Source organism: Myxine glutinosa, chromosome 1, assembly GCF_964187855.1.
Source record: "Myxine glutinosa chromosome 1, kmMyxGlut1.1, whole genome shotgun sequence".
Taxonomy (NCBI): Eukaryota; Metazoa; Chordata; class Myxini; order Myxiniformes; family Myxinidae; genus Myxine; species Myxine glutinosa.
In genome coordinates, this window is record NC_136261.1 from 169,401,914 (window position 1) to 169,429,445 (window position 27,532).

Sequence of the window (27,532 nt, forward strand, 5' to 3'; positions counted from 1 at the left end):
AGTGACCTGGTCTGAAACCAAATTGATGATCAGAGATCAAGCCATTGGAGAAGAGGAAAGACATATTTCCCTATAAAGTCAGTCGGTCCATCCATAGCGGTCAGGATTGCGAAATTACCCTGCCAACACAGGGTCGGAAACTACCGGGTACGACATCCCCAAGCCCGGAGTCCCCCTGCTTCGGAGTAGCCGCTGGAGGCAGGTGTCGGAGGGGCACCTCAGTGCCTTCACTGCTTCAGGCAGGGGTGTATCAGGCGAAGGGAGGGACGGTCACGTGGGTCACAATAGTCTAGTCTTACAGCGGGGGCGTCGGCACAGTAGCTAGATAGGATACGTTGTACCTTGGCGAAGAGCGAATGTCCATTCGTCGCAATGCAACACATGTGTAAATCAGTAAGCCTCTTTACAGTAAGCTGTAACCGTAAGTAAGGTTACATGACAGGAGGCCATTCCAGTAAGTCCATTGCAGTCTGTACCGGCCTAGGCTCCCAAGGGTACATGATCGATCCATGTTAGGTCCATGTCATGGAATTACAGTAAGCTGTAACAGTAAGTAAGATGACATGACAGGAGGCCATTACAGTAAGTCCATTGCAGTCTGTACCTGCCTAGGCTCCCAAGGGTACATGGTCGATCCATGTTAGGTCCATGTCATGGAATTGCCGAGGGAGAGAATCGATGAGAGCCATAACGAGAGTTACTCGACACCGGCAGCGGCCCTGTTGAATCACGAGACTCGAGCGTCCTCTGACGGCAGCTCATACGCATTACAAACTCTTGTTTCGGCATGTGAATCTACCGTTGGCAGCGATCCTTCGCACGAGACACGAGCGGCCTCTGAAGGCTGCCTGGACGACCGGCATGGCTGATTACGACGACGCACAAAACGACCGGAACGCGCCTCCCCAGCGAAGCGTGCAGAACCTCCGCGATGCATACGGCAATCCCGTCCTGCAGTACAGCGCTCGGAGGATCGGAGAAGATCGGCTTTACCGGCTGCCGAGAGAACGTCCCGGATGGACGACAAAAACGACCGAAACGCGCCTCTCCAGCGAAGCGCGCAGAACCTCCGGGATGCATATGGCAATCCTGTCCTGCTGTACAGCGCTCGGAGGATCGGAGAAGATCGGCTATACCGGCTACCGAGAGGATGCCCCGGATGGAAGGATTGTCCCATTCAAAGCGAATTGAATTGTCCCCTTCACAAACCGAGAGAGAGAGACCCGGCTGGACAAACCTTGTTTGTCTCAGCGTTGTCCCGGATGGATTGTCTAGATGTCGAGATGATTGTCATGCTAGATGTCCCGGATGGATTGGCCATCCACGGATGTCCGACCGATCCATCCATTCAACGCCTTCATTGCATGGCACGGATCCAGCCGGATCGCGGATGGATCGACCATCCACGGACGCAAAGACTCAGAGACCCAAAGACAGCCATCGCCCCGGATGGACTGTCCATCCATGCTAGATGTCCCGGATGGATTGTCCATCCACGGATGTCCGACCGATCCATCCATTCAACGCCTTCATTGAATGGCTCGGATCGACCATCCATGGACTCAAAGACTCACTCAAAGACACAAAGACATCCATGGACGTCATCCTGGGTCCCCACAAGGGGCGAGGTGGGAGTCGTTATACCGAACGGCATCCAGATCGCAGATGGATTGTCCATCCCGGGTCCCCACAAGGGGCGAGGTGGGAGGCGTTATACCGAACGGCATCCGGATCGCGGATGGATTGTCCATCCTGGGTCCCCACAAGGGGCGAGGTGGGAGGCGTTATACCGAACGGCATCCGGATCGCGGATGGATTGCCCAACCTCCTGGGATCCCACCCCCCCCTCCCCCCCCCCCCCCCCCACCGAGGTTGCAGCGGCGCGCTGCATACCGAAGTCAGACGACCTTCACAGTCTGGGTCAGTCTGAGGCACAGTCAGTCAGGGGCAGAGGGAAAATGGAATCAGACGAGGCGTCTCGCAGTCTCGAAATGTGCGTGGATACGAGCCAAGAGCTCTCCGATAAACAACAAGCCCAGAGTCAAGGGCGAGCAGGCAGTACGGTGCCCCCGTTACTTGCGCAGGAGACAAGGGAGTCGGGCGCGACGCTCAATGTCACCATTTCACGAGGTCACCGTGTACTCCATAAACGGCGCAGGCGCGCGACCTTGAGGTAGCGCCGCGTTACGTAGTTTACGTCGTTTACGTAAAGGACATTTGGTACGTAGTTTACCAAGGTACATGGAAATGTAAACGAATCCCCGATGATGAGATCGCGTGAAGCACGCAATTACGTTAATGACGCCGTAGAGCAAACGCGTGATTAGTCGGTGACGTCATCAATTGGTTCGGGCGCGTGCGGTTCGTTGGCGAAACCGAAAGTCGTCCTCGGCCTGTCGAGCCAGCGTGGCACGCTGAGACGAGAGGGCGAGCACGCTGGGCCGCAATAATTTGCACGGCCTGAAGTAGCGTCTCGTTCGATGGCTTTCGGGCAGGGTTTGTCCGGGGTTGAAGCGGGGAATAGCGGCAGCAGTGCGGTAGTTATCAACGGTATCTAGCATGATACGATACATCACGCCAACACAAATCACATTTCACAAATCACATTTCACAAATCCCCGAGTGCCGTGAACCCCTTAGAACCCTTTAAGATTGTTTATTAAGGTTATGACAGCGGAAGAAGATGAAAGTTTAGGAAGACCATGCTCGGCGAGTCCCTGAGTGGAGCCAAACGAGCCTCACGCGTTGAGGCGAGTCCGGGTAGCGGTGTTCGCCGGCCTCGCTGAGAAGCCATGCGTAGGTGGGATCCCGACCAGCAGCAACGGGGCCACAGAGTAGTGCCAGCGAGGGGAATCGCATGCGCTTCGCGTGAAGAAGGGGTCCATCCAGCGAAGATGCGGCGCGCGCGACTGGCGCGTCGTGCCTAGTGAGGATGCCATCCAGCGATGGTGCTGCGCGTGATTCGTGCGTGAGGAGGTGATTCCGGCGAGCAGCGATACGAATCGCCGGCCTCGCCGAGTAGGGCCCGTGAAGGGAGCAACGTGGGGCTTCGCGGCGAGGAGGTGATTCCGAGCAGCGATCGGAATCGTCGGCCTCCCAGAGTATTGCACGCGATGGGTGCAGTGCACGATTCGCGCGGAGGAGGTGATTCCACCGAGCAGCCGGAGTGAGCCGGCCGTGTGAGGCACAGCGTGATTCCGACGAGCAGTGCGCGATTCGCGCGGAGGAGGTGGTTCCACCGAGCAGCGAGGGGATTCGCGTGGAGGAGGTGATTCCACCGAGCAGCCGGAGTGAGCCGGCCATGTGAGGCACGGCGTGATTCCGACGAGCAGTGCGGGATTCGCGCGGAGGAGGTGGTTCCACCGAGCAGCGAGTGGTCAGGGAGAGCCGGCCGTGTGAGGCACGGCGTGATCCCGACGAGCAGTGCGCGATCCGCGCGGAGGAGGCGATTCCACCGAGCAGCGAGTGGTCGGAATGTGCCGGCCCGCGCGGAGGAGGCGATTCCACCGAGTAGCGAGTGGTCGGAGTGTGCCGGCCCGTGCGGAGGAGGCGATTCCACCGAGCAGCGAGTGGTCGGAGTGTGCCGGCCCGCGCGGAGGAGGCGATTCCACCGAGCAGCGAGTGGTCGGAGTGTGCCGGCCCGCGCGGAGGAGGCGATTCCACCGAGCAGCGAGTGGTCGGAGTGTGCCGGCCCGCGCGGAGGAGGCGATTCCACCGAGTAGCGAGTGGTCGGAGTGTGCCGGCCGTGTGGAGGCATGGCCGACATGGGAGTCGTGATCACTCGCGTGGGAATCTCATCTCGGGCCGAGGCACGCAAATCTAGGATGATTCTCTCGGACGGAGCCGTTAGCGTTTTGAGCAACCGAGGCTAGACTCGTACCTTCGGCGCCAAGCGGGTCCGTCGTTCCGACGGGGTTGCGGCCCAGGACATTTCCCAGTGGCCTCCTTCAGCAGGCGCCTTGCCGGAGTCTGTCACGCCTGCTCCGGCGTCCGGGCCCCAGGAGAGCAGTTCGCGCTTTGACGGCGCGGTTCCGCAAAATGCTTGTGCATCCGGTCCCGTCGAGGTAGACCGGCAGCGAGAGTCGTCGGAGCTCCGTAGCTGGAGCTGGCTCGATGGGCCCTCAGCTGGTCATTCTTCTCCGAGGTGGGCCGCGCAGGATCATGGAGAATGTCGGGAAACGCTCGTCTGAGATCAGCGTTCATCCGGCCATCGCCAGACTCGTGTCCCGCCATTCCCGAAGATCTTGATTGAGATTAAGTGTTGTGGAAATCAACCAGATTCACAACGTGTTCCATATGTATGGTTTAATCTCAATCAGATCTGTACATTATCCTGCAAAGTACATCATGCAACATACATGTCAGGATCTAGGCATCATATGAGAAAGATTGAATATATCAGTCAATGCAAGCAAACCTAGAATATAGGCGGGTACTTACCATTCAATTCTACATGGCATTGTATAATGATGTCGCAGGAGTGGCCTCGAGTCGCGGACGTCCGAGGTCTTATAGACACCGCCCAGCGGTTTAAGGGAGCGCCACACCTGGGTTCAACTTTGGTACAATTTCACCACAAGTTCAACCACAGCTTGCTCGTTTTGGAATTGTCAGCCAATTCAGACTGTTTTGAGGTTACTGCATGAACAATCTTTTCCATACAATCAGATCCAAGCACTCTGTCGACATCTATTTCACCATTCGCAGCTTGAGAGTATAACTGCTCAAGTTCCTGTATAGAATATTGAATGATCGTTTTAAGGCCATTTTCCCTGCTGGAGCAGGGGTTAGCCTTGCGGGCCCCATGACAATCATGGTTCCCTGTTTGAGGCAATATTTTTATGGCCGGATGCCCTTCCTGACGCCAACCCTTGGTCACGCTCTTACCGCAGGGATACGGTGTACACACCGTGATCATTCATCCCAGCAAGCTGGTACTCAATGTATGAGAATTCCTGTATGAGAGTCTAAAATCCTGGTTCACTATCAATGATCTTGGAGACGACTTGGTTGGTGAGACACTAGTCAACTAGGAGATGTCCACAAAGCGCACGCTGACTGGGGTTCCCTTTATAAAATTTAATGGCTAAAATGTCAGTAATACCATCTAAAATCTTCATCTAAAATTTGCCACAAAAACTTGAAATTATGAAAAGCTACGTCATGACGTCATTATGACATCCTGACGCAATGAATGACGTCATGACGTCATTGGGATACTCTTGTCAACTGCAAGACGTCCAAGGTAATAAGTTTTATGGTTAATCTTTACTTTTAAAGTGGTTTAGAACTGCTTGTTTCAAAAGATATGCGTATATATTGATCATTTTGGTCTGATGGCGGCCCTCTTGTTTGACGTCCAATTTGGACCCTTTCTGATGAGCCAATTTCGGCCTACTTTTGATATGTTGTTCTATTGACCAAATACTACAGGAAAACACCATAAAACATTTTCTTGCAATTTTTTTGCGGTTAGCCTATTTATTTCATATTTTGACCCTACTACAGGTCATCTTCGGGGAATTGTCTGTACCTTGGGAAGAGAACATGGAGGAGGCGCACGAGAGGAAGAGGGGAATGTACAGTGAGCTGGAGGCAGAGTGCCGGGAGAAGGGTTGGCGAGTTTTTTGTCAGCCATTTGAGGTGGGGTGTTGAGGGTATATTGGCAATTCCTTTTCTGCATTTCTTGCTCGGCTTGGAGTGTGTGGGACAGAAAGAAGGAGGATGTTTGGCAAAGTGGCCCAGGTTGCCTTGAAAGGCTCACTTTGGATATGGAGGAAGTTTATGGAGGCACGTCGAATGGTGTAGGTTGAGGTGGGGGGTGGGTCATTTCACTTTTCAGTCTAAAGGGGTAGTGACTGAGCACGGAAGAGAAATGGAGATGTGTGAATTGTGTGTGTGTGTGTGTGTGTGTGTGTGTGTGTGTGTGTGTGTGTGTGTGTGTGTGTGTGTGTGTGTGTGTGTGTGTGTGTGTGTTGCAGGAGTGGGTGTGGTTTTGCATGAATGTGTTTTTGTTTGAGTAGTGCATGTTGTGAGGGTGATTGTCTGTTGTTTTTTTTGTTTTTGTTTTTTCGTTTTTTCGGTGTGTGTGTGAGTGGATGAGGGGCTGTTGATTCTGGGAGTGGAGGCAGTTTTGTTGTTGTAGTCTGTGTTCTCACTGGCTGGGGGTGGGGGTGTGTATGCATCCGGTTGGAGCTGCTGCATGTGGAGGCGTATGTGCCCCTCCTGGCCCACCTTGGCTGACGGTATCGAGGTTGAAGGGCTGAAACAGGATGATGCTGAGGACCTCGACTGAGGACCCGGTCAGTGAGGCACACTTGTGGCCAGGTGTGTTTTTAACTTATATATATATATATATATATACAGTAATACCCCGGCCTACGTCATTAATTGGTTCCATAAGCCGTGACATAACTCGGTTTTTGACGTAAACCGGGCGTAATGTCTTAAAAATGCCTTAAAATGAAGACAAACACCGTAATTCGTAAAACTAGAGTAAATAACTGGAGGAGGCTGCGGCTTCGTCCTGAATCTTTGCCGGTCCCCGTCGGGAGTCCCTCCGTTGTTTTCTATCGGTCGGGTTTTCTCCTCGAACGGGGTGACCGGCACGGACGTGTCGACTGTGAGCTGGCTTGTGTGCCGAGTGGCTCCGCGGCCCGCTTCACCACGGCGTGCTTTACCCAACGTGTCCGAGCAGTTTCACCGGTGGTCGTGTTGTGTCGTCTGTGACGAACGAACGAGCTCAGGGTTCCGTGAACCCGGCCGCCCCGGGGATCGACGCTCGCCTCTGAGTCGTAGGCGTGCCCCGTCTTTCCTCGAGCGGCCAAAGTTGCTTGCTTCTTTATTTTTGGATGATGCGATATACGCAGAAACGACGACGTACAGGCAGGCATTTGCAAATCCATGCACATGTGCACATGCACACGTCGATCGATTATTTACAAGGATATGCATCAACAACAACTTGCTACTCCCTGCACCACAGATGTCAATTTCCAAACAATTTACCTACTCCCTCTACCTAACTTTAAAGTACCCTCCCCGGGTATTCGTGAAGGGGTCCATCCTCCCCCATCCACTCCTTCGCACCATGCACTCCACACCACTCAATCCATACTACTCACTCCACACACCATTTATTCCCACACACCAAGTATTCTCTCCATTTATCCACTTGCACCCCATGCAAGTCAATCACTCAACACCATTACACATGTCCTCAATACACCACTCATACACTTTCTCCGGTCATCCCAGACCATTGCCTCATTTCACCAAGTTCAACGATAACCAGATTCTCACACACACAACCATTCTCGACCAATGCCTCATTTCACCAAGTTCATTCCAAAGATCCTCATTCAATTCCTCATTTGCGCCTAAAGCTCATCCTCATACTCACACACATGATACACCAAGATACACCAAGAGCGGCTTCAGCTTGAAGTCGCCGGTGCAATTACCCCCAAGCATTAGCGTTAGCCGCTCCTTCGCGACTTTGTAGCCTGGCATGGTCTTCTCCTCCTTCGAGATAAATGAGATGATGATGTAGGAGTGACGTAAAGTCGCACATAATGACGTTCGCTGAACTGAAATTTACTGTAGAAGAGTGGCGTAAAGTCGGATTTGACGTAGGTCGAAATGGCGTAAAACGGGGTATGACTGTGTGTATATATATATATATATATATATATATATATATATATATATATATGTATATGTATATATGTATATATATATATGTATATATATATATGTATATATATATATGTATATATATATATGTATATATATATATGTATATATATATATGTATATATATATATGTATATATATATATGTATATATATATATATATATATATATATATAATCGGGAGATTGAATAAGACGCGGACGTAGCTTCAGGGCTTCGATCTTTAATTCGACAAGCTTTCGACCAACAAAGGTCTTCTTCTGAGTCGGCCCCAAGTTCAACGGAAGCTTCCGTTGAACTTGGGGCCGACTCAGAAGAAGACCTTTGTTGGTCGAAAGCTTGTCGAATTAAAGATCGAAGCCCTGAAGCTACGTCCGCGTCTTATTCAATCTCCCGATTATTTATTCAATGCAAATGAGACGCCCTGCTCGTACTGTGGAGTTTCTACTATTTCTCACAGTTATATATACTAGGGCATGCCCGTACTATATCTATATCTAAAATTATATCCCCCCCCTCTATTTACATGAAATGGTTTGGTCCAAAGCGAACGGCTTGCGAGTGGTGACAATCCCCCCCCTCTATTTACATGCAATGGTTTGGTCCAAAGCGAACGGCTTCCGGAGTTTGGTAAAGAAATCGCCATCGCGTGCACAAACGCGCAGGAAAGCGAATGAATCGCAAATTCGTTTTTATTAGTTGTAAAACATAGTTTAACGCCAACATAGTTTGCAAACGTGAAATAAATGAATACGCTCTCAAATGTGCCATCCGAGGCAGAGTGTGCCCGCCACGTTCGGCACACGCGATCGTTCGCTGCTCTCTGATTGGTTGAATCGTTTTTTGGACATAGCTCGGTAAGTAATTGTCCGATTAATATGAAACCTTGAAAAGGCACATCCTCGGGTCCCCAGCAATATACCTGGCAAGTTAAAAGTATATCGGACCCGTGGTTGCCGAGAAACAGCGGTCACAGACAAACAAACAAACGTACAGACAGACAGACAGAGATTACTGGAATTATAGATAGATATATATATATATATATATATATATATACAGTGAAACCTTGACTTACGAGTTTAATTCGTTCTGTGACCGAGCTCGTAACTCAATTTGCTCGTTTCTCAAATTAAATTTCCCCATTAAAATGCATTGAAATGCTATTAATCCGTTCCAGCCCGCCAAAAACCACACCAATTTTTTTTTTAATATACAGTATATATAAAAATATCTCGCGCTTTATATTTCACCTGTATGCAGCATACAAGTTGGCAGGATGGCCTGGACTGGAGGTACGCACACTTGACTCTAAACTGTCCAGCCTGGGTTTGAATCCTGACCCAGCTATAACCTGTCATGGGTGAATCACAGGCAGGGTGATTCATCAATGTGTGTACCGCTAAACTGGGCGCCCCGTTTGCGTCCCATTAGTTGTTGGATGTTAAGGATCTCACCGTGTCTTCCACAAAGAGAAGGCGAGCTATCGCCGGCACTCTGAACAAGTTGTGGCCTGGCATGCTCTTCTCCTCTGCCGTTATATACGTCCTCCTCGGCATCTTTTTCCAGAAGAGCCCTGTCTCGTCACAGTTGAAGATTTGCTGGGGGATGTATCGTTCGGCTTCTATCAGTTCGGCAAAAGTTATAATAAAATCTTCAGCTGCCTTCACATCCGCCTCACCAAGTCGACAACACGCACACCTCGCTCATGTTTTTCGACGATTGCGTGTTTTATATCCAAGCACATCAGCCTTTTCTTCTTCTCAGCACTGCCCTTGGCACTCAATTTCTTAGGACCCATGGTTAAAACTAAGAAATTTTCCAAAATAACCAAAATGCGAAAACAAAGCAGCAGCGATATACAGCAGAGATGCTTGCACGGCAAGATAACCACGTGACCGGAACCCACTTGGTGGCGGGTGGCGTAAGCTCGTAACTCGGATCTCGGCTCGCATCTCAAAGCAATAAACCGCCCGAGCGACGGCTCGTATCTCGGAAAACTCGTAAGTTGGTGCACTCGTAAGTCAAGGTTTCACTGTATGTATATATATATATATATATATATATATATATATATATATATATATATATATATATATATATATATATATATATATATACATGTATATGTACGTGTATATATATGTGCACACAAAGGAATTCGGAACAACAGGCAGTGCTTTGCCTCACAAGGAAATAACTATTTCTGTCTCCTCCACAAAAGTAGACAGAGCAAGACAAGACTCAGTCACACCTCTGCATTAATGGCCTTTTCCAAGTGGAAATTGCATTAATGAAGGAATGTTTTGCCAAGGTCGGCCAAAGGATATTATCTCAACAGTTCCCCAAGCCAGATGGTCAGCAGTTGCTAAGCCACAGGCAAGTGCTGTATCAGAAATAGAACAGTGTTTGTTCATCATGGACCACTGCTGCCCCTGTCAGGACATTACTTGCATGAAATACCTGACAAACCTCCCCCTTTGTTAATAAACACCTTCATTTAAGAGGTTTATTATCATCTTTGAAAACCGAGGGATTTCATAAAAGTATTTGGCCAATATCATCCAGCAGTGCGTTTATTAAAAACACAAGACACCCTTCTTGAAGCTTTCCCCTTTAGGGTTCGCACATGATCACCTCTTCCGGCACGCACAGACAGTGGTCGACCACAAGCAGATAGTGGTCGACCTCAAGCATAACGTTACACAATCTTCTCCACTGACGCTCGCTTGAGTCGGAACCGTCAGCTTGCTCCAGAGCTGTTTCCAGCTCACGCATGGTTTGTTTAGTTAAGTCTTGGATATTAGTCCGGTCATTAAATAGTTGATGTTCAACAAAATTTGTACAAAAGGTTTCTCGATGGGTTTCACCTCTTTGATACCTCTACTTTAAACAAAAAAAAGTTTACCAATATATGAAGTGGGGAACCACCTGAAAATAGGCCAAATCCAAGATGGCCACCATCAAAATTAACCAAAGTGGAAAAAAATTTCAAATATGGAACCAGCCAAGATAAAAACATGCATGATGAGTCTATTCATATCAGCATATACATATACATGTTATGGAATGTAATTTTCAAGTTCAATATTACATAAAATGCAAAATGGCCAACAAGATTTGACAAAAAATGCAAAATTAGTATATGTACATGTACATAACTAACGGCATTAGACAGTGGTTAGAAATCTCTATCAATTAGCATATTCAAACCCCTGACATCTATATATTCAATGTTGATGACAAAATTATAATGTCAATGGAACTCTAAAACATGTTCTTATTCACTTTAATTGTTGGATTAAGGTTAATACTACCATGCCTCTCTGCACCTATAATGTCTTATCTCAAATTTGCACAGTGCATCACTATTAGTCAGTGGTGTCACTGGAATCATGAATTTGCCCATTTGTGCATGTTATCCCTTTACAGTGACCACACACCAAGTTACATTTGAATCCATTTTTCCTGCAGGAGCATGTGTTTTTGGCACACATTCCAGTACAGTTGCATTTAATGATCTTGAGTAGAGATGCAGTTGCAGCAAGTTGATCCATTCTGTGTGGCTTCAAGATAGACTCATGCTGGGTCTTGCCTAGCCAGGCCTGCACTTGGAGGTAGACCGCTGGCTGTGGAATCTGGCAGCATCTGATGTCGGTGGAAGACGTTCAGGGGGCAGATAGCCGGAGCTTGAAGCAACCTTCTCGGTGAACGTAGATGCACGTTCAAAATTCAAATCTGAACAATGCTTACAACCATAAATGGTTGCAATGGCCTGATTACCAGATAGCTCAAGTTCCTCACGATTAATATCTGCCACCATGAACAATGCGAATTCCTTGAGGCCACGGTATTTACCCATAGCTGACATTTTTCCTCTGCCATAGGGCTTCGATGTCGTATCACATCCAGACAGTGCATGAATAAAGAGCAGGGAATGACTGAGGTCAGGGTCAAGTTCCTTCTGCAGGATGGATATATCAATGAGCTTTGTGCTAGTTTGAAGATAGATGGTCTCATGTTTGCTGGGCGTGAAGTGGTGTTGCAGCAGAATGAGAAGGTCAGTGTCATCCCCTACAACTACCACAGGCAGTGTCAGAGCAATTGTGCAGGCAGTCATTGCAATGTCATAATCAGCATCTCCAGATGAGTGACTGATTTGAATGCCTTCTTTCTTCTCCATCTCAGATCCCAGGAGATGAAGGAATTTCTGTTTGTTTCTCGTGTTTGCCAAAAATGGCTTTTTCGTCATTTTGAGCAACATATCTGGAGTGAAATCCACATCCACTCCCATCTCACTACCAGTTCTCCTCTGATGAGTGTCATCTTTGGTAGAAGGCCCACTGCCATAGCCATCAAACACAATGTGAGCATTGGTATAGTGGTTGCGCACAAACGCAATATATAGTTGGCAGAGATTGGCGTACGATGTGGACTTGGCCCAGGGCAGGCGCTGTAACAGGGCGCCTCCATCGATGACACAGGTAACACGGATGGGCAACTCCTTTATAACACATGCTGGTACCTTCTTGACTAACCCATTCAGTAGATCAACCTTAACTGCAAGTCGCATAAAAAGTTTTGTGTCGAACAAGGATGAGGGATAGGAGCACAGCTCATACTGGAACAGTGTCTGGATATCAATAGTGCCAATGCCTGCAACAAGGAGGCTCTGATACAGTTGCTTACGATCGATCTGGATCTTCTCACCATCAACAGATACATACACTGAGGAAGCTAGGTTTTTAACCTGTTGTTTTTTTGTGAATTTGTGTTTTGAAACTGACAGTCCCTCCATAGATACCAGGATAGCAGCACCAACAGTCTCAGCAGAGTCAACGTCTACTGACCCTTCTAGTGCTATCACTCCTGATGACAGGCTCCGGAGTTCTTTAGAACTATGTAAGAATGGCTTTCTCTCTTCAAGATAATCAATGATGGACTGTAGATCTTTGGCATCACGCTTGAGTTTTGCCTGTGTGAGATCTTTGTGCATCTCCCCTGGACTTGAGATACCTGTTACCTCCTGCATAGCCTTGTGCACTTCACCACATGCAGGCATAGATAGTCTATTGTCTATTGGCATTGGCGCAGTCTATTGGCATTAGTAATACCAATACAGCCTTTTTCTGTCAACTTTGCATAATCCTGAGGCTTGTCCAGGTTAATTGCCTCCAGGCACAGCACACAGGTAGTCATCTCTTTCTTGTCTACCGTTGACGCAATCAGTTGAGATCAGTCACCTGAAAATAAGTAAACAGATGTTGCATGATTAATATTAATAAAATTATAAATAATTTCATATTTTCTATATAATTTTATATATTAATTTCTAATTAATAAATAATTTTAGCCATTATTAGACAAACATTTTGTATTTGATTAAAAATTTTATTTCTTTTTCAACAGTCTACAATCTCTATGTTATCATATCAATCAGCACATATAATCAGCACATACGCAGCTTCACTACTGTCGTTACATCACATTTACGGCATGCATACGCCTCGACCTATTTCGTGAGCATATCCAGAATTACCAATATGTACTGCAACTGATCACACGGTGGCATGTTTACAAAATCGAGTTGGATGTGTGTGAACGGCCCCATGGGGGTGGGTAAGCCCCCACCTTTGTTTGCGGCTGGGCCCTACCGACGTTAGACACCTGGCATATCACGCATCTGCGGCAGAGCCGCTCCACTACAACCGTAAAACCTGGGATGTACCATGTCCTACATACTTAACTTACCATTCCCCCCTTGCTAGTATGGCCATGACCATGCGCCAGACGAGCAAGCCAAGGCAATAGGCCTTTGGGGGCCACCATCTTACCGTTTCGTACCCATAGTCCAGTGGCTGTTAGTTTATCACAGCCAGCTTTTGTCCATATAGCCTGCTCATCTTTGCTCACCGCTTCCTGTAGGGCGATAACACCTGTACAGTGGGGACCACTGCCGGCGCCTTCTGTAGGCGTTGAGGCATCTGGTTTACTGCTGGTAATCCAGCTGCATTTTTAGCTGCCATGTCCGCGCTCGCATTCCCCTTTGCCACTTTGTCCGTTGCCTTGGTGTGGGCTTTACACTTAATGACAGCTATTTCTGATGGAAGCTGCATGGCTTCAAGCAATTCCGCCATCAGTTCACCGTTTTTCACCGGAGTGCCAGCGGAGGTGAGGAAGCCACGCATTTTCCAAATGGCCCCTGTATCGTGTGCCACAATCCAAGCGTATGCGGAATCAGTATAGATATTAACCTTTTTCTCCTTTGCTACCTTACATGCCACGATCAGCACACATAGTTCCGCTTTCTGTGCCAATAATGTGTCCGGGAGCCATGCTTATACTGCCACCTCGTGGTCAGTGCACACGACATAGCCTGCTCGCATTGTACCGTCCGGGGCCCGTGCAACTGATCCGTCCGTGTACAGTACAAGGTCTGCGTTGTCGAATGCAACGTATCGCATGTCTGCACGTGAAGCTGTAGTGGCTTGTATTACCTCATGGTAGTCGGGTGCGTCGCCGCCGTCTTGTGTCGGCAGTAGGGATGCTGGATTGAGGGTTGCGCACCTCTCAATCATGATGTTGTTGGCATTTATCAGTTTAATTTAATACGTCAACGTCCGGGCTGTCGTTAAATGCTGCACCCGTGCCTGCAATAGAATCCCTTGTACACTATGGGGCGCTCGAAGGATAAGCGGGTATGCCAGCACTACTGCTTCCCAAGACCGTTCGACCGCCCATGCTGCTGCCGCCACGGATTTGAGACATGTCGGCAATCCTCGGGCGACCACGTCTAACTGTGAACTGCAGTGTGCCACCTGGCGCATCTTTGAAACATGTCGCTTTGTAAGTACTCCTTGGGCAAATCCCCCTCTTTTGTGCACATTAAGTACAAATGCCTTGTCATAGTCCGGAAGTCCTAATGCTGGAGCGTCCGTTAACGCCTTTTTAAGGGACTCAAAGCTATTCAGTCGCTCTTCGGTCCACTCCACCTCCGGTGGCTCTTCTTTGAGCACTGCATCTTGCAAAGGTCGTGAGACGGGTGCGAAGTCTACTATCCATTCCCGGCAGTATCCCACTGAACCCAGGACCTGGCGCATCTGTCGTTTCGTCAGCGGTCTTGGGATGTCTCGAACCGCCTTGGTGCGTTCCCTGGTGAGTTCCCTCTCTCCCTTCCTCGGGGTGTGGCCCAGGTAAACCACACTGGGCTCACAGAATTGCAACTTATCCTTATTGACCTTGTGGCCCTTTTCCCCAAGCGCCGTTAATAAGGCGACTGTGGCCGTCAAACATCCCTCATTGGTGGTAGAGCAGATTATCAAGTCATCAACGTATTGAATTAATGTCGAGTGTCCCGGCAGCACTACGTCCGCCAAGTCTTGTTGCAATGCCCTGGAAAACAATGTCGGACTATAGCAAAATCCTTGAGGTAACGCGGTCCACGTATACTGTTGGCTCTCATATGTAAATGCAAACAAAAACTGAGAGTCCGGATGTACGGGGACACTAAAGAAGGTAAACGCTAAACACAGATCTATCACCGAGAACCAATCCGCTTCCGGAGGCACTGTAGCAAGGATGGTGACGGGGTTGGGTACTACTGCGGCAAACCCCTCAATTAATTTATTCACAGCCCTTAGATCTTGCACAAAACGCCACTTTGTCTTCCCGGGCTTCCTTCCCGGAAGAATCGGGAGCCCAGAGCCTGTGTTACATGGGCTCTGGGTTACAACCAGGATACCTTTCTCCAGCATGGCGGCGACCACTGGGGCGATGCTTTTCGCGGCCTCTGGCCTAATGGGGGTATTGTCGTACCTTTGGGTAGGGCCCGTCCTACCAATGGCGACCCAAACGGGCGTGGCATGTTGGATCCTTCCGACGTCGTTGGTGTGTCTCGTCCACAGTTGCAAGGGCACCTGGTTCAAGTGCTCCCACTTGCCGTCTGTGGAGTCTTGCGGTACCTTCTTCTCAATGGGCTGTATGGCCACCTGCTCAAACATTCCCGTTATTATCAGCCACACCCCCGTCAAACAATACCCTTGCTGATTGCCCAACTTAGTGATGGTTCCCTCATTGGCCGGTATGGTTTTACCCGTTCCATGCTGTGTTAGTCTAGCAATCATTGTCCCTATGTCTTCAGGCCGATGCCCCATCACATTTGTTATTGAAACATGTGGAACCGAACAATTTCGAAGTTGCATCAACTCCATTTGGGATGTCGTCAGCTCCACCTCGACCCCATTACCCTCTGGTCCCATCCATACATTTCCCAGTTTCAAATTGGACTGACACCCCCAAATCAAATTGGACTCAAATTGGACTGGCCACTCTGCCATAAAGCCCAGATCGGTGGAGTGTTGCAGTGATGGTTGTTGTCCCCCGTCGCACCGCGGAGCGAAAGGGGGACTATGGTTTTCCCCTCCGTCCGTGTGTGCGTCCGTGCGTGCGGGCGTGCGTGCGAACGTGCGTGCATCTGTGCGTGCGTGCGTAAGCGAAGGACCGAATTCTAATTTGGTGTGTGGGTGCAACCCACGTCAAAATCCAAGATGGCCACCGCCATGTTTGTCTGAACCCTGTGAGCAGAATATCTTAAAAAATAAGCGAAGTACCAACTTCTAATCTGGTGTGTGGGTGTATCTAGGCATAAGGAAAAACGCTATTGAAAATTGGGTCGCCACGTCAAAATCCAAGATGGCCACCACCATATATATGTCTGAACCTTGTGAGCGAAATATCTTGAAAAATAAACGAACTACTAACTTCTAATCTGGTGTGTGGGTGTATCTATGCAAAAGGAAGAACGCTATTGAAAATTGGGTCGCCACGTCAAAATCCAAGATGGCCGCCGCCATGTATGTCTGAACCTTGTGAGCAGAATATCTTGGAAAATGAGCGAAGTACCAACTTCTAATCTGGTGTGTGGGTGTATCCCAGCATAAGGAAGAACGATATTGAAAATTGGGTCGCCACATCAAAATCCAAGATGGCCGCCACCACATATATATGTCTGAACCTTGTGAGCGAAATATCTTGAAAAATAAACAAACTACTAACTTCTAATCTGCTGTGTGGGTGTATCTACACATAAGGAAGAACCCTATTGAAAATTGGGTCGCCACGTCAAAATTCAGGATGGCCGCCTTGCATCTTCCACTTTGTCAACTCACATCACTTCAACGACGGGGGAACAAGGCGTAACGCTTGTCCTTCTGGAAGTTTCTCCCATCTCCACACAGGATCTCTGGAGCTCAGCCAGAGTGACCATCGGGTCCTTGGTCACCTCTCTTACCAAGGCCCTTCTCCCCCGATTGCTCAGTTTGGCCGGGCGGCCAGCTCGAGGAAGAGTCCTGGTTGTTCCAAACTGCTTCCATTTAAGAATTATGGAGGCCACTGTGCTCTTGGGAACCTTCAATGCAACAGCATTGTTTTTTTCGGCTTCCACAAACCTGTGCCTCGACACAATCCTGTCTCTGAGCTCTGCAGGCAGTTCCTTCGACCTCGTGGCTTGGTTTTTGCTCTGATATGCATTGTCAGCTGTGAGACCTTATATCGACAGGTGTGTGCCTTTCCAAATCATGTCCAATCAATTGAATTTACCACAGGTGGACTCCAATCAAGGTGTAGAAACATCTCAAAGATGATCAAGAGAAATGGGAGGCACCTGAGCTAAATTTCAAGTGTCATAGCAAAGGGTATGAATACTTATGTCAATGTGATATTTCAGTTTTTTCTTTTTAATAAACTTGCAAAACTTTCTAAAATCCTGTTTTCTCTTTGTCATTATGGGGTATTGAGTTTAGATTGATGAGGGAAAAAAATGAATTTAAACGATTTCAGTATAAGGCTGCCAAATAACAAAATGTGAAAAAAGTGAAGGGGTCTGAATACTTTCTGAATGCACTGTATATAGTTGCTTAGAGAGTGTGTTGCAATTGTCCGACAACAAAACAGACCAAGTATTTTTTTTTCACATGGTCAACTATATGTGGGCTGCTCCAGATTTGGAACGCCAAACAATTTATATATTCTGGACCTTGATGGAAAACATTCAATATTGTCTAACCAGAAGCTTTACAATAATGTGTTAAATTGTGTTGATATTTCTGGTCAATATTTTGCAGTTTGATAAATAAAATTGAAGTTTCACCCTCTTCTCGTAAAACTGCCAAAATCAAGACTCTCTGCTCACCTTCACTCTTTCATTCCTCTTTTCTCCCGCCTATGGAACAAACTCCCACACTCTCTTCAATCTCACTCCTCCCTCCAGGTCTTTAAAACAGCTGTTCACCACCATCGCTTATCTTCCCCCATCCAAAACCTTGATCTTTTCTACCTGCATTAATTTCACCCCAGAGCCACTTTTTTTTAAATACCGACTTCTTTCCTTGAATTCCTAGCAGTGTCCATGTGTTTTATCCCTCTCCCACCCCCCACGCCCTCCCCCTCTTCCCATGCCTTCTCCCCCAAGCCCTCTCCCTCCCACAGATCTCCCGATGTCTCTGTTCTCTAATGTTGTACTTGTGTGCTTCCCTCTCTCTCTCCATCTTGTCTCTCGTTCCCTTTATTATATGTTTTTTTATGTGTCAGTTTGTCTTTTTGTGATTAATGTTAGCTCTCACACGAGCCTCGATCTCGTATACAAAAAAAACAAGTATAAAAAGTTTTAATTAAAACAAAAGCCGCGTCGATGTTACACAATGCCTAGATGCAACGTTGCCTATAACGTCGATGTTATAGGCACAGGACATTCCTATTGATTCGATTACTTGATGTTATTTTTGTGCAAAGTGAAAATATATCTCGGCAATTTCCCGTGTGTGGCGACGAATTTTTAATATATCTCGGCATTTTCCCGTCTGTTATTTCAGGCGGTGTATGACTGACCATGCCGCGATTTAAAAAATATATATCTCGGCAATTTCCCGTGTGTGGCGACACGTGAACGAAGCTATGCTCCTCTCTCCACATTATTGTGACGACGTATAAATTAAATATTTCATCGTGACGATTGTCATCAAATGGACGAATTTTTAATATATCTCGGCATTTTCCCGTCTGTTATTTCGGGCGGTGTATGACTGACCATGCCGCGATTTAAACAAAATATATATATCTCGGCATTTTCCCGTCTCTTATTTCGGGCGGTGTATGACTGACCATGCCGCGATTTAAAAAATATATATCTCAATGGACTTGAAGTTACAGGCCTTTGAGAATTCATTTCGTTCTATAAAGGGCAACTTTCATCGGATTTTCTTCCAGTTTTTTTTCAACCAAGTATAAAACTATGTTAGCGACTGTGAAAAATGAAATGATATATCGAATTTGATTTGAAATAAAACTGTGTGAGAGAGGAAGACACCACGGGCCTACAAAACAGGCCTCAAAGCTATGCGAGTTAATAAAATGGTGGATATTTGTTTATATGAAGGCTCTCCCAGAATGGGTGGAGTTATGGTTCCCAGAATGGGTGGAGCTTTGAGGTTTTGTCTTCTCTGCAAGAACAAGAACAAGAAGAAGAACAACAACAACAGCAGAGGGCACTCTATGGGCAGCGTCTGCGACGCGGCTAAAAATTTCTCCAAACATGTGCTTAATTGTGGCAGTCTAATACAGTGGTTGGTGCTCCACCTTTTTCTCAACAGGGACCAGCAAAGATCAGCGATAAATAAGTGACCGCAGACCGCCAATTGGGAACCACGTAATTAATGGTATTTACTGTCTACTACGTATACTTCAGCATGCAATACATCTCTAATAACTTTTTACAGTAATATTTTGTTTTTAGCTCACCTGGAACGAAGTTCAGGGGAGCTTATGCGATGGCGCGTCGTCAGTCCGTCCATAAACACTTTCAACTTCCTCTCCAAAACCTCTGAAAGGATTGTGACCAAACTTGGCACAAATTATATTTGTTGTGTTGTGACTAAGGCTGGTTAAAAAAAAAATCCTGTTTATCATCACTTTTTTTCAAAAAAGTGTGTAGGGAGGGAGGGGTTTTTTTTTTTCAGAGTGAAATTTTAATGGATTATTCAACGCACAACATGTTTTTTTCTTAAATATACTTGATCGGACACACATGATGAATCATGTTATGATTTCTAAACTAGTAAACCTTCGTAAGTACGCACTGATACGATTCAAATAAAGAAAATAAAGAAACCTATGTCACATTGAGTTCTGTTTACTTTTAATATTTGCTGATACATATAACAATGGTAGAACAAAACTTCGGCTTTTAAGAATAATGTCCGGTTGCCATACATGTATCTATCAGCAGCTATTGCCATAGCATTCATACATATCGAAAGCATTATGTTCATTGGTCTTCTGTTGGTTTGGCTGATCCAGGAAAGTAATATAGGCCATGGGCCACATATGGTCCACGAGCATCCCCCCCACCTCTAAACCAAACCAACTTTTTTTGAAGCCCAGAGGCATACTAAACACGATTCCAAATGTTACCAAGAAAAATTTAGGGATGCAATGCCCATTTCGGCTCAACAAAGTAGGGTACCCTCATAATTATGCCGACGCTCTCCGACGTCGACCGAACTTTGACTACTGATTATAATCTTCCACCAGAGGCCTCAAATAGCTCCTATTTCAATATATGATATACCAAATGAAAGATTATGAGCTGTTCTTTTTGAATATGTGGTAAATGAAACTATTGGGACAACTAGTTAAATAAACAGCTCTGCGGAACACAATAATTCAACCCGCGACTGCTTCTTCAATGAAATATTGGTATTTATTTCACAATCAGATTTTTTAACATTTATTTACATGGAAACTTTTCAATGTTGTATTAATCTCTTCATCGTGTATTACATTTGCTTTCAGGCGATACCTTCATATTTTTTCTAACAAGAGCCAATCTGAAATAACAGCCATTTGAATGTTTTAGATTCAACGTTTTGGAACGTTAACATGTACTATATTAACAATCCAGTTGCACAGCAATACCTATATTACATAACGTTTTTATATGCATATATACTAAACTGATTTTAAATTTCTTTTGTTGAGAATACAAGATACTAAGCAAACATGTTTATTTATTTTAATCAATAGTTGTGACTCTATCCAATATGGCCATCACATAGTGCCAAAAATCGCTTAACCCTCAAAGCTTTGACAAAGAGAATGTACACATATTCTGCTAAACATGTTTGTTACACACACAATACTAAAAAAACCACACACACACACACCCCTAAACACACACACCTACACACACACACACACACACACACACACACACACACACACACACACACACACACACACACACACACCCACCAATAAGCCGTTTGCCCGGGTGTGGTGCCCACAGCCATCGGCGGTCACAGACACACAGACATTTCATTTTGAATTATACATATCAAATATAACATAAAACACAGGAACACATCTGGTTAATCAATTACATTATAGACAAATTTGAAACATGGATAAACATGATTTAGTGTTCATTCTATGTCACTGTCTGTTTCATCTCCATCCAGGGTACTGTTCTCAGCCATGAGTGCATCATCATCATCATCGTCGTCGTCGTCGTTATCGTCGTCGTTGACTGTACCAGGAGCAACGGTACGGGCTAGATCCGAGAGTTGTGCAGGCAACATAGTTCCGTCATACCACAGAGGTTCGAGATGCTCGTCTGTTTGTGTCCATCCGTGGCCATTGTGTGCCAGCGGAACATCAGGTTTAGGGATATGTGCTCGTTTCCAGATTCCCACTTGATAGTTGACTCGCGCAATGTGCTGAAGCAAGCTTCTTCTACAGGGAGGTAAAGTGGCCATGTCGATGTTTTGTGAAGGCGTTAGTATCTCATCACGAGCACATAGCTCATTTATCCTGAGGAGTCGCAGGTCATCCACTTTTAAAACCCTTGGTCTACCATAGATGGCACATGTGAAGGCTTCAAGGTCATCCAGAAGCTATGAAGGAATGTCCCAAGTATCACCCAGCTGTGCCAACACTGGAACATATCGAGGGATTTTCAGCAGTGTTTTCATAGGCTTTACTTTTCCTATCCCTCTGAATGCACTTGTTGTATCACAGCCGCAAAAGGCATGCAGAGCCATGAGAGCCGTGCAGTATTCGTGGGAGTAGTTATGGGCCAGTTCTGAGATATTGATCAGCTTCTTTTTATTCCCTGTTCCTGTGTCAAAGAGGACTGTGATATCAGCCAGTCGGTGTGCATAGTGCAATAGAATGAAGAAGACGTCTGTGTCAGGACTTTTCACTCGCACATAGTTGAAGTTCTTGCTTTGAGCATACTCACAGTAGAGTATAATCCTCGAGTCTGTTTCTTCTTGTGATGAGGTCATCGAATCTAATAAGTGTGATGAAGTTGTTGTCCCATCTTCAGATGTCAGCTTATGTGGCACCCCATCACATATCAGTATCACGTTTCGTCCATGAAGCTTTGAGGCATACTCATCCGTTCTCCACAACCTGAGCAACATCTGGATAAATTGAAGTTTGTTCTCGTCATTTGACAGGAACTGTTTCCAGTCTGGAGGCTTCTTGGTCGCTCCTCCTTTGATGATCAATTTGTTCCCAACACCTCTCCTCTTCCGTTCCATTGCTTTAACAGAGGTTGGCAGGTACATGTCTGTGCTGAATATGACGTTGTGAGTGTTTGACATGGTGTCAAAAACTTTAGAGCAGATTTCACTGAAGCTTCCGGGAAGATCTTTGAGATAGTAGAAGCATGCATTGCCATCATGCACAGTGAGGGTGTCGTTCTCTGGTGGTATGATGGCATTCTCACACTCCTTGGTCAAGTGGTGAAAGGCTTTACTCTTGTCTGTTTTCGCGAGAAATCCATCTGAAGTCCCAAGGCTGTAAGAAACTGGAGTCAGGGGATACGTCATCAGCTCCTTGAGATCGAGTTGTAGTCCTTCGTTTTGAGACTTCATGAATAGCTTGAAAGCAACATTGCCTTGTTGTTTGTATTGTATGACTTTTTGCTTTCCTGAGCTGATGATTGATACCTTGTTCATGCTTCCCAATGTCCGCAAGTTCATTCGTTTTACGGGCTCAAAGAACTTGCTGTCAGTCTGGAGTCGCTCGATAATGAATGCTTCTTTAGCACGTCTGCCCAGGTTCTCAGCTGCTAGTACGTCCTTGACAACATCATCCGATGCTGCTGCACCAGACGAAAGGATCAGGAGTTTATCTTTGGTTTCCACGTCAAATGGATTCAAGAAGCTTTCAATAGCCTCGCAAGTTTTCACAACATTTTTCTCACTTCGAAGGATCTCTGTGGGGCGAACGTCTCGATGTTTCATTCCCTCTCCAGAGTCGGCCAGCATATTTGCCATGCTGTGAGTAGCATTAACATACTGCGACCTTGCATGTATGGTTCTCACCCAGCGCTGGTAGGCACTGTAATTCGTCATTATACCTGAAATTCCTGTACCTCCACCACCATGAGACTTGGCATGACGCATAAACGTTTCTTCCATGGTCTTGTCCACGTCACACCTATTGCCAGGGATAAACGAACGTGCCACACTTATGGCACCCCTCTCAAGGAGTTCCTCTGCTCCAGGATGAGATGTTTCTATGTTGGCTATGAAGACTGAAAAGAAGGTCGTGTAGCGAGCATAGTTTTGTGCTCCAAAGCTGAAAAACAAGTCGCTCATCTGGCTGATACACTGAGAGTAGAGCTGAAAGTTGTTCACCTTTACTGCCTCAATCAGCGATAGTACGAGACCAAAATGATCCATGTAGCTAATCCACAGCTGAGCTGTTTTCCCTAGCTTTCCAGATCGAACTTCACTGCAAAATTTGGCATATCGCTTGATGTGCTCAGTGATGCTCTCGTCAGATAGAACTGCGTTCAGGTTTTCCGCATTTGGCGAATCAATCAAATGTGTTAGTCTATCCCTTGAGTCATCAGGGAGACTGGTCATCAGAAGGTCAGCATTGTCCTGTTTGCTGAACTGTTCCATGAGTAGTCGTTGCAGTGACTCTAACATGACCTTGTGGCAATGCATTGCTCTTTCATAATGTTTTCCAGTCATCACACCTGTCAGTGAACCAGAACCAATCAACCCAGCTTCTAGCAGGATATCAGACAGACCAGAGCCAAACATCTTCTTGCCGATCACTTTCAGATATGCGCAGGCGAGATGAAAGGTTCCAATCAACACGATGTGTCTCTCGTATCGTATTGGGTTGTTCCATATCAGGGGGAATGCCTTCATGCAAACCCCCAAGTCGAATGTGGTAATCACATAGTGTTGATCGACTTCACTGGTTGCCTGCTCAGAATTCCGAAGGCATTCCTGTACAGTCTTGTACTCTGTTATCGGTTCAGCTATGACTGGGTAATAGTCGATAGTTGTTAGACTTCGAGGAACTGTTCCTGTCTGCGACAGGAAACCATTCCAGCTTGCAACCTGTTGCTCATCTTTGCATCGATTTCTCAGTAACACCCAGAGGGTCTGTAAATTCATTGATTCTTCACGTGCTTGAACAGCACCAGGATATGTAAGCTGGTTGATGACAAGCAATGGACTATTGCGACGTGCCACGTAACAGTCTGCAAGAGAATCCTGTTTCTTCAGCGTCATTGATCGTTGCTTGTTCTTTGGTAGTGCTGGGATTTCTGGTTTTGAACCACCTGTCTCAGATCCTTCGATATCTTGGAGCATGATCCCATGAGCAGTGTGGACAGAGGACTTGCCAGTCATATCATTAAGCAATTGGTCAAAGTTGTCGAATTCTGAGTGAAATACACTGGGTGCTGTGGGTGACCTTACGATCTGACTTGACAGCATTGAGGATGTTTCAGTCACAGCCTCAGCCAATGCTGTCTCGAGCTCCAAAGAAAAGCTGTAACTCTCACAATGACCAAGACGATTTAAGAGTGTTACTAGCTTCTCACTCCGAAACAGGTGCCGAATAGTCATACACAGAAGTATGTGCTTTGGGTGCTTCCATGATCCATTTGTTGCCGCTCGACAGAGGTCTTGACCTATTGACTGAACAAGTCTATGAACTCTTGCTGATGTATGAACTGCTTTGCCAGTTATCGCATCGAGTAAGAAACGTTCAATTTCTGCTGGAATTACTATCTGGTTGTTGGTAAGGTCTTGAGCTGTTGGTGGCCATTTGACCTCTGTAGAGTTATTGTATGCCTCTTGTATTGACTGGTGCATTTGTGTGCCGACAAGTGCAACTGTGTCTTCTGAAGCTAATTGATAGGCTTTTCGAACAGCTGAATCGACATTAATTTGAGTATTGTATACCAAGTATGATTGGAAATCTCCCATTTGACAAAATCCCAGGCTCCTTTGGTAAGCATCATATTTCTCGAGCTTCTTCTTGAGGTTGGTGCTCCTGAAGTTGGGATTCGGGTGTGGACTGTCCTGAAGCCTATTGGTGTAGACCTTCAGCAAGACAGATAGCTTCATAATTTTCTTCTCAGCAATAATTTCTTTGTCAACCACTTTTGTCACTTCTGCCATTGCCATCTGGTGAGCTTTTTCTACTTCACGCTGTCTCTCTTGTTCATCAAGTCGATCACTTCGCCATTTTTCAGGGTTCTGTGTGTATCTGTTTCGACATGACCTGTGAAACTTTGCTTCACATGCAAAGAGGTCATGCCCCCTGATGCGTAAAAGGAGAGTTTCATCATTTCGCACCTCTGCTACATCAATGACATGTTTCCAGCCTTCCCGTTCAAAGTCTATGAGGCCTTCGGTTGTCCAGCTGCCTTGGATTTTTACTTTCTTTCTTGCTTCTGATCTGCAGAAGATACAATCAGCATGGAAGATAATGTGATCACTAGATGATCGGCGGGTTGATCGGGATTCTGGCAAAGATGATGTTTCTGCTTCTTTTAAGCGGTTCAGATTCATCGTAAAACGTTGATAGCATTCCCGGTGAAAACCATGCACTTCTTCAATAATGTCAGGTAGTTTTCTGCATGATTCTTCAAGTCGATAGGGTGAATCTTGAGGTTCAGCCATTCTTCTACGCTTGATCTCCTTCAACTTTTCCATCTTCAGTTCCGGATCCTTTACATTCGTCATCAGCTGTATTGGTCCATACTTCAGCCCTGGTACGTGTATGATGCAAATGGGTTCCGTGTCAGATGTACAATGCTTTCGCTTCTTGTGGGATGTCGAAGCCATGGTTAGATGCACGGTTCTCCAAGTATAGATGTCAGCATCGCAGTCTAAGTCCTACTCGCATCTGAAAGTACACATAAAATAAGAATTAAAAAAGCAGTTACTATTTTGCTTAAGTTAATAACAGGGGTTATTTATCCATATATCAAGATATCCATTATTTATAATTAGTATAATCTGCAAATAGAAAACTTAAATATGTAAATTGACAGCAGTTAAACTTAATTAATTCAAATGGTTGTTACCTGTTTTCTTCCATATTGAGGAGAGATCTTAACTATGTATTTAAAACATTCATTTGTGGAAAATGAATCTGAAATGCAACTAAAATAGGCATGGGTTACATATTCATTTCTTTTAGTGACAATCCCCATAGTTGTAGGAGAGGGCACTGTCATGTCACTTTTGGTGGCAAATTTGGATTTTGCTAGCTAGTGACAATTTTTCTTGTGATCTAAAAAGTGAATCAATTAATTACAATGCATATAAAAACATTACGGGATCATGCCGATGGGTATTGCCTGCATAACTGGATTCAATATAGTGCATGTTAACGTTCCACAACGTTGAATCTAAAACATTCAAATGGCTGTTATTTCAGATTGGCTCTTGTTAGAAAAAATATGAAGGTATCGCCTGAAAGCAAATGTAATACACGATGAAGAGATTAATACAACATTGAAAAGTTTCCATGTAAATAAATGTTTAAAAATCTGATTGTGAAATAAATACCAATATTTCATTGAAGAAGCAGTCGCGGGTTGAATTATTGTGTTCCGCAGAGCTGTTTATTTAACTAGTTGTCCCAATAGTTTCATTTACCACATATTCAAAAAGAACAGCTCATAATCTTTCATTTGGTATATCATATATTGAAATAGGAGCTATTTGAGGCCTCTGGTGGAAGATTATAATCAGTAGTCAAAGTTCGGTCGACGTCGGAGAGCGTCGGCATAATTATGAGGGTACCCTACTTTGTTGAGCCGAAATGGGCATTGCATCCCTAAATTTTTCTTGGTAACATTTGGAATCGTGTTTAGTATGCCTCTGGGCTTCAAAAAAAGTTGGTTTGGTTTAGAGGTGGGGGGGATGCTCGTGGACCATATGTGGCCCATGGCCTAATAACGAACTCAATGAAATTTCCAAGGGTATTGATGACATCTGCCAATGTTGAATCTCTAGCTGCAACGTGGGTCATAGTCTTTTTATCTCCCACTGAGATGTTTACCACTCCATTTGTACACCTGAAAAAGAAAAATGACTATAAAATATACTTGTACATTGTCTACCATACTGTTTACCTATCAGCCAAGCCACAAACATCAAGGTTCAAACAACAAAAATGTGGGGGAAAATTGTACATTGAAAAAGTGAGGACCCACCCCCTCCCCCTGCACACACACACACACACACACACACACACACACACACACACACACACACACACACACACACCCTTTCATCTATCTATAATTCCAGTAATCTCTGTGTGTGTGTCTGTGTGTGTGTGTGTGTGTGTGTGTGTGTGTGTGTGTGTGTGTGTGTGTGTGTTTGTCTGTGACCGCTGTTTCTCGACACCCACGGGTCCGATATACTTGAAACTTGCCAGGTATATTGCTGGGGACCCGAGGATGTGCCTTTTCAAGGTTTCATATTAATCGGAGAAGTAGTTACCGAGC

The 27,532-nt window shown here is 45.9% G+C and overlaps 1 protein-coding gene and 1 long non-coding RNA gene across 4 annotated transcripts in view; one reads left to right on the forward strand and one right to left on the reverse strand.

The window, feature by feature from the left end:
* Positions 1–27,532, forward strand: part of LSM12 (LSM12 homolog) — a 259,554-nt gene that overhangs the window by 203,993 nt on the left and 28,029 nt on the right. The window lies entirely within an intron of this gene.
* LOC137419102 (uncharacterized) lies at positions 20,428–21,635 on the reverse strand. The gene is made up of 2 exons (XR_013623778.1): positions 20,979–21,635; positions 20,428–20,928 (listed from the first exon to the last, which is right to left on the reverse strand). It is a non-coding gene; the product is annotated as an uncharacterized LOC137419102 (long non-coding RNA).